Below are 7,522 nucleotides of genomic sequence, written 5' to 3'. Positions count from 1 at the left end.
CACATAGCATGGGGGGAGAGGAGAGGAGGAGAAGGGGACACGGCCTAGGGCCCTGCACCCAGCTCTGGGGGACAGCCACGCTCCAGCAGTACATAGCCCTGGGGGAGGGGAGGAGATGGGGACACAGCCCAGCCATAACCAGGGACCTGCCACCCCCGAAAAGGATACACATTGACCAGCCACCAAGGGAGCTCAGCTGTCAGCCCTTGGGAAGCCGGGGCCTAGTAGAGGAGACTAGCTCATGCTCCATTATCCTCTGGAGCAGGGCAGAGGCTCAGTAGGGGGCGCTCTCCCCGGCAGTCAGTGCTGGCCCCAAAGAGAGCAGGGTGAGGGCTCAGCAGGGGGCGCTCTCCGCTCACAGTCCTGCCCCTGTGCCCTGTGCTGTGGGCTCAGCAGGGGGCGCTCTCCCGCTCCCTTCCCCAGGCAGTTTGTTGCTCGGCTGGGGCTGTGGTGGTGGGGGGTCCCCTTTCCAGGAGTGCGCCTGGTCTTGCCAGAGCTTTGGTGCAAGCTCCCTTGGGCTCCAACCACATGTCCCAGCTGTGGCCCACCCCTTACCTCCCCTGTGGTGATAGGGGACAGGTGCTGGCCTTGCACGGCTGCTCCAGGGTCAGCAGGCAGCTGGAAAGCCAGTCCAGGGCTTGTGTTGATGATGGTGCACTACACGTGGGAGGGGAGTGGCCATAGGACCCCATCGTAGAGCCCTGCTGGGCCGGAACACAGAAAGGAGCATGCGCTCTTCTCCCTTCCCCCCAGAATGGACGTCCTCGGCCCTGGGCAGGTGACTTGGGACTGACTTGCCCCCTGCCAGGCTCAGTGCACAGGCTGCTCCTCCCCGTGTAGCTGGGCCCAGGTGCAGAGCCAGTGAGCCATTGGGTTGGGGGAGAGGACCCCGCACACGCAGCAGACATGGCAGGTTCTCCTCCCCCTTCCTGGTAGGTCAGTAGCAGTGTGGAGAGGGGGTGGGGCACTCTGGCTCCTTGCAGGCCCCAGGGACATGCATCAGGGGGTGGGACAAAGAGTGAATTTTCTGTAATAGTTTTGATGCCTGTGTGCCTCAGTTTCCCACTGTACTATTCATGTCTGCCCAGTGGGTACCAAAGAGTTAAAAAGCCTCTCCTGGGGCAGAGCAGGGAAAGGAGGGGGAGTGTCACATGGCTGGGGGTCAGGAATTAGGCGTTCAGGATCAAAACCAACCCAGATCAACGGAGGCTCCAAAAAGAAGAGGAGCTGGCGTTTGGTGGGACTCAGGAGCTCCCAGCTAGGACTGAAAGAGATGGAGAGACAGGATCCATGTTTGGTTGTTCAGCAGCTTGGCTGGGTGGGGCCCTGGCCTGTGTCTTCACCTTCACTTCTCTCTGCTGCCCCAGGGACCTCCCAGGCCGGGTTCCCGGGGACCAATAAACCGTGTGCTGTGTGGAAAAGGCTTTGGGATGTCACTGCAAACACTGGCTGGGGACACTGGTCCCCAAAGAGCAGCCAGGTCTCTCCAGGGGTCTGGCTCAGTGGGACGTGGTGAAGCAGGAGGGCTGGAGCCGTGTGCTCGGCCCTGGAGGAAGAGAGACCCCTTGGGGGGCTGGCACATCACAGGGTTCCTCCAAGGAGTGGTTTAAAAGCTGGGGCTTAGCACTGATCCTGGGGAGCCACGACCGGGAGCAGCGCTGTGGGTCCCAGCCGGGGGCACCCGGCCAGTGTGGGGTGTCTCCTTCACAGCCAGAACCGACAGCAGAGAAGGGGGGGCACATCTGCAGGCAGACCCGGGGTAGAGCCAGCCCTGCCCCCAGCCAGGGCACAGTCCCACCAGGGCACAGCACCCTCCCCGCCGGCCAGAGAACTGGCCCCCCAGAGCAGTGCCCCCACCCCCAGCCGGCCGGCCTGCGTTGCCCCATAACTTTGACTCTCAGACTTGCACACAGTCTCCGTTTCCCAAGATTGAATCATTATTTTAAAAACTGTATAGAAATCACCACTCTCCCATCATTCCGTGCATCTGGCCCAGCCTCTGGCCCGGCCCCGGGACCCTCGCCCAGCTCCGGCCTCAGCGGAACCGCTTCTCCTCCCACACGTACAGCTTCCCCGCAGGCACCTTCCGGAAAAACAGGCTCTTGCCTCGGTTCATGTTCCCCTGCATGGAGAGGAGACAGCTGTCAGGGTGCCCTGCCCTGGGGCAGCTTCCCTCTGCCTGTCACCCAGGCCCCAGTCTGCCTAGCCCTTCTCCACCCCCAGCCCTCCTAGCCATAAAGCAGGGCCAGCACTTCCCAGCCCTTTTATAACCCCCACCCTGAGATGAGTGCCAGGCACGACTGCCCCACACACGGCGTCGCTGCGCTATGGGGCTGGGGCGAGGCCGGAACGTACCTCCTTGAGCAGCACACAGTCTCCATTTCCCAAGATTGAATCATTATTTTAAAAACTGTATAGAAATCACCACTCTCCCATCATTCCGTGCATCTGGCCCAGCCTCTGGCCCAGCTCTGGCCTCAGCGGAACCGCTTCTCCTCCCACACGTACAGCTTCCCCGCAGGCACCTTCCGGAAAAACAGGCTCTTGCCTCGGCTCATGTTCCCCTGCACGGAGAGGAGAGGAGACGGCTTTCAGGGTGCCCTGCCCTGCCCTACCCTGCCCTGGGCAGCTTCCCTCTGCCTGTCACCCAGGCCCCAGTCTGCCTAGCCCTTCCACACCACCAGCCTCCTACCCACACACAGGGCCAGCGCTTCCCAGCCCTTTTATAACCCCCACCCTGAGATGAGTGCCAGGCACGACTGCCCCACACACGGCGTCGCTGCGCTATGGGGCTGGGGCGAGGCTGGCATGTTACTCATAAGAACATAAGAATGGCCGTACTGGGTCAGACCAAAGGTCCATCTAGCCCAGTATCCTGTCTACCGACAGTGGCCAATGCCAGGTGCCCCAGAGGGAGTGAACCTAACAGGTAATGATCAAGTGATCTCTCTCCTGCCATCCATCTCCACCCTCTGACAAACAGAGTCTAGGCACACCATTCCTTACCCATCCTGGCCAATAGCCATTAATGGACTTAACCTCCATGAACTTATCCAGTTCTCTTTTAAACCCTTTTCTAGTGCCTGTATATCTTTTTTGAGATGGGGAGACCACATCTGTACGCAGTATTCAAGATGTGGACATACCATCGATTTATATAAAGGCAATAATATATTCTCCGTCTTATTCTCTTTTTAATGATTCCTAACATCCTGTTTGCTTTTTTGACCACCTCCTTGAGCAGCTGGCTCCAGCAGTCTAACCAAGAGGAGTAGTTGGGTGCGTAGTGGGGGAGGCCACCAGCCAGCCTGCAAGAGAGGAGAGGGGGGAGGAAGTAGCAGTGAGCCGGCCACCGTAGCCTGTTCCCAGAACCTCCCTGGCCTCCCCAGCACCACTTCCTGTCTGAGCCCTTCTGGGCTACGTCGCTTTAACGGGGCCTGAGCCAGGCAGCTCAGTCAGGTCCCAGGATCCCCAGCTGCCCCCTGTCCTTTCCCCCATGGCCAGAGCTTCCTGCCCCTGCCCCCAACACTACAGCGGGGCAGTCGGGCACCAGGGGAGCAGCCTTTCTCCTGGGGACAGAGCTGATGCTCCCTAGTGAGATGGCCAAGGGCAATACTCCCGAGGGGGTGGAGAGGGCTGATTCAGGAGGGCAGAACTCCCCCCACCCACCCCACTAAGTCCCAGCTGTACTGCAGGGCGGGCAGGGACCGGCTCTCACACCCGAACAGGCCCGGGTCTATTCTGGGAGGCTGCAACCTGTGATTTTGCTCCTGCCAAGCGTGACATGGGACGGGAGGCACTGCAGGGCCAGGGAGCCCAAGAGGCTGCCAAGCGTCTGGGGAAGAGGGGAGCCACAGGAGCCTGCGCGAGGGGCAGGGGGCGAGCTGCGAGCACAGCCAGGACTAGCTCCATGTCAGGCTGGGAGGGGGGACAGATGGGGCCGGAGCCCAGGATCGCGGCTCTGCCAGCTGCAGCAGGGAGGGGATGATCTGTCCCCCCCATCCCACCCTGCCGCCCAGTCGCTAGCCCCAGAGGTGTTTCAGCGGGGATGACTGCGGGTGGGGAGTGATTTGTTCCCAGCGCCAGCCCCAGCAGGGCTGCAGCTACCCTGGGGGACGGTGCCTCTCCATGGCTCGGCTCCTTTCCCTTCCCAGACCCGTGTATGCGCCGATATCCCAGTCTGACCGTGGCCACATGGGGGCTTTTGCCACTTTCACTCACCGCTCCAGCTTAGCTTCCCTGTGTAGACGAGCCCTGGGGGACGGGCTCTAGCCCAAAGCAGGTTCAGCACCCCTCAACTCTGGCTAACCGTGCTCTCCCTCAAACGGTCCAGTCCCTCTTTGAACCCCCCTCAGCTCCCTCCTGTGGCAGTGAGTTCCACAGGCCCCTCACACATTGGGGGAAAAGCCACCTCCTTTTATCTGAATGTGCCAGCCTTCAGCGTCCCCGGCCGCCCACCCGGTGCCATGTCTGGGCAGGGCAGAGCGCTCTCGCCTGCCGGTGCCAGCTGTTCACATTCCACATCAGCAGCCAATGACAGCAGCTCCGCTCCCCCTCTGAAGGGTTTCTACCTAGCCCCTTAGAGGCCGGAACATCGTCATCCCAGAGCAAACCCTATAGGATGTGGGGGGGAGATGCTGCATCTCCCTGCTTCCTGAACAGGAGCCGCTGCGTCCCCTGCTCCTCAGAGGTGGGGCAGATGCCCTTGCGTTGCAGGGGGAGGCTGCAGCTGGCTCGGGACGGCGTGCGGGGCACCCACCCACAGTCGGAGACGAACACAAAGGGGTACGTCAGCATACTGGCAAAGAACTGCAGGCACGAGAGATGGGCCACAGTTAGCAGGGCGGCTGGCTCCGCAGCCCCGCACGGAGCCCCCCAGCTGCAGGAGCACAAGGAATGGAGAGGGAGGGTGTCTCAGCGGGGCCCTGCCCAGAGAGGGATCTCACTGGCACTCACTGACTTTCTCCTGGGCAAGGAGGTCTTTGTCCTTCTCTTCCCAGGTCACCAGAGAGATCAGGCTCAGGACAGATATGGGCTGGACGAGTAGGGCAGTGGGCACAACATGCCCAAGGGGAGGGGGCCAGCTGGGCAGAGCACCAGGGGCGGGGCGGGGCCAGGCCAAGGTGCACGAGAGGGTGGAGAGCTCACCCACCATGCAGCACCAGCTAGTGATTTAGACTCACGTAAGCGCACCAACCTCACACCCCATGGTTCCCTCAAACTGGCCACTCCCATCCCAGAGCAGTTCTGTGGGGCTACCCCCCCCCCAGACCTGAGAGGAGAGTAGGGGTTACACACGCACTCCAGTGACAGCCTGTGAGTAGCTCTTCATCTCGCTCATGGTGGAGACCTAGAGAGGGAGGGAAACGCATTGAACAAGGAGACCCCGCACCCTGCCACAGCCCGGCCCCTCCATCCCCAGACACAGGGGGCTGCCTCTGCCCCGATTCCCCGCACCGAGTCTGCACGCTGGGCTCCGCCAGGGCCTGAAACCCAAACTGTCCCCACGTGGGTTGCGGCTGCTGCTAGGACAGGCTCCCCGGCCGGGACAAGCAATCGGAATCCAACCTTCTCGGGCCCGCTATAATGGGAAGTCTGAAACACTAATTAAAACAGATGTGGTACGCCCGTAGGACAGAAGGTGCAGGGCACTATACTACACAAAGAGGCAGTAAAACAAATAAAATATCAACACCTTCCACCTTAATGCCTGGCCCTAACAAAAAATGTGTTGCCATATGTCCTATGCTTTTCCAGGGATACCTGGGCAGAAGGATCCCAAAAGAAAAAGAAAAAAAAAGGGGTGGAGTATTAGGATATAGATATTCAGGCCTGTAAGCAAAGGCCTAGACTTTAAGAATGTAGGTGTATTCTTATCACTTAGCTAGTTATAGAGGAACAAAACAAGAATCAAAATCACAGTCTGCCTGTGTCTGGGCCTTCTCTCACCATGACAGTCTGAGGCCCTGTTCTTAGGCTAAGGCCTTTGGCTAAACAGCAAAGGCAGCCATAAGCTGGGAAGCAAACGGTCATGTCCTCACCAGTCACACTGAAATAAGGCAGTTTTGGGCTGTTAAAAAGGTGATCCAATTTTTCACCTCCAGAGAAAGGGAAGAGCCTAGAAGATTTAAAAAACACTTAGTTTGATAGCATCCTGTCTGACAAGAACTCATCAATAGCTGGGGTGTGAAATCCTCATTTCTGTGTTGTTCTATCACTTCCCTATTATTTGTCTGTGTAATCTCCGTTTGGTTCTGTGATTGTTTCTGTCTTCTGTATAATTAATTTTGTTGGGTGTAAACCAATTAAGGTGGTGGGATATAACTGGTGTGACAGACGCAGACCAGTGGGGTACAGGAGTCTGGTAGAGGGCAAATATACTGGTCACTGGATGAGTAGTTTTCTGTTCCCTGAGTGACCAGAGAAGGGGCTGCACTAGAGTAATCAGGAACCTGCTAGAACCAGTTAAGGCAGGCAGGCTAATTAGGACACCTGGAGCCAATTAAGAAGAAGCTTCTAGAATCAATTAAGGCAGGCTAATCAGGGCACCTGGGTTTTAAAAGGAGCTCACTTCAGTTTGTGGTGCGAGTGTGAGGAGCTGGGAGCAAGAGGTGCAAGGAGCTGAGAGTGAGAGGGTGTGCTGCTGGAGGACTGAGGAGCACAAGCGTTATCAGACACCAGGAGGAAGGTCCTGTGGTAAGACTAAGGAAGGTGTTTGGAGGAGGCCATGGGGAAGTAGCCCAGGGAGTTGTAGCTGTCATGCAGTTGTTACAGGAGGCACTTTAGACAGCTGCAGTCCACAGGGCCCTGGGCTGGAACCCGGAGTAGAGGGTGGGCCCGGGTTCCCCCCGAAACCTCCCAATTGACCTGGACTGTGGGTTCTTCCAGAGGAGAAGGTCTCTGGGCTGTTCCCCAACCCACATGTTGAATCTCTGAGGCAAGAAAATCTGCCAATAAGCGCAGGACCCACCAAGATAGAGGAGGAACTTTGTCACATTGGTTAAATAATCATGTTACAATATGTTTAAATTGGTCAGTTAAATTTCATTAAAATAATTGGTTAAGGTATGGCTAAGCAGAACTCAAGTTTTTATATTCTGCAGTCAATCAGGAAGTAAGGGGGGGATAGAAACAGAGAATGGGGGGGAATTGGAATAATGTTTTGCTAAGGGAGGGAATGGGAATAGGGAATGGGAACAGGGCCACAGGCAAGGCTCTGTGGCGTCAGAGCTGGGAAGGGGGACACTGAGAAAAAAATTAAAATCATCTCTAGCTAAAAGTTCACCCCAATAAACATTGAATTGTTTGCACCTTCAAACTTCGGGTATTATTGCTCTCTGTTCATGCGAGAAGAACCAGGGAAGTAAGTGAGTAAAAAAAGAAGCCCTCTAACAACCTTGTTTGTACAGTTCAGAGAGGCAGCAGAATCCTGCATGGTGCCCGTCCCTGCCTGGTGACAGCTCCTGCATGGTGCCGGTCCCTGCCTGGTGACAGCTCCTCTATGGCCCAAGGTTGGGAGGGG

This window comes from Emys orbicularis, chromosome 4 (genome assembly GCF_028017835.1).
Source record: "Emys orbicularis isolate rEmyOrb1 chromosome 4, rEmyOrb1.hap1, whole genome shotgun sequence".
In the NCBI taxonomy this organism is placed as follows: domain Eukaryota; kingdom Metazoa; phylum Chordata; order Testudines; family Emydidae; genus Emys; species Emys orbicularis.
The sequence above is the reverse complement of the archived record's forward strand: the minus strand, read 5'-3'. Positions refer to the sequence as shown.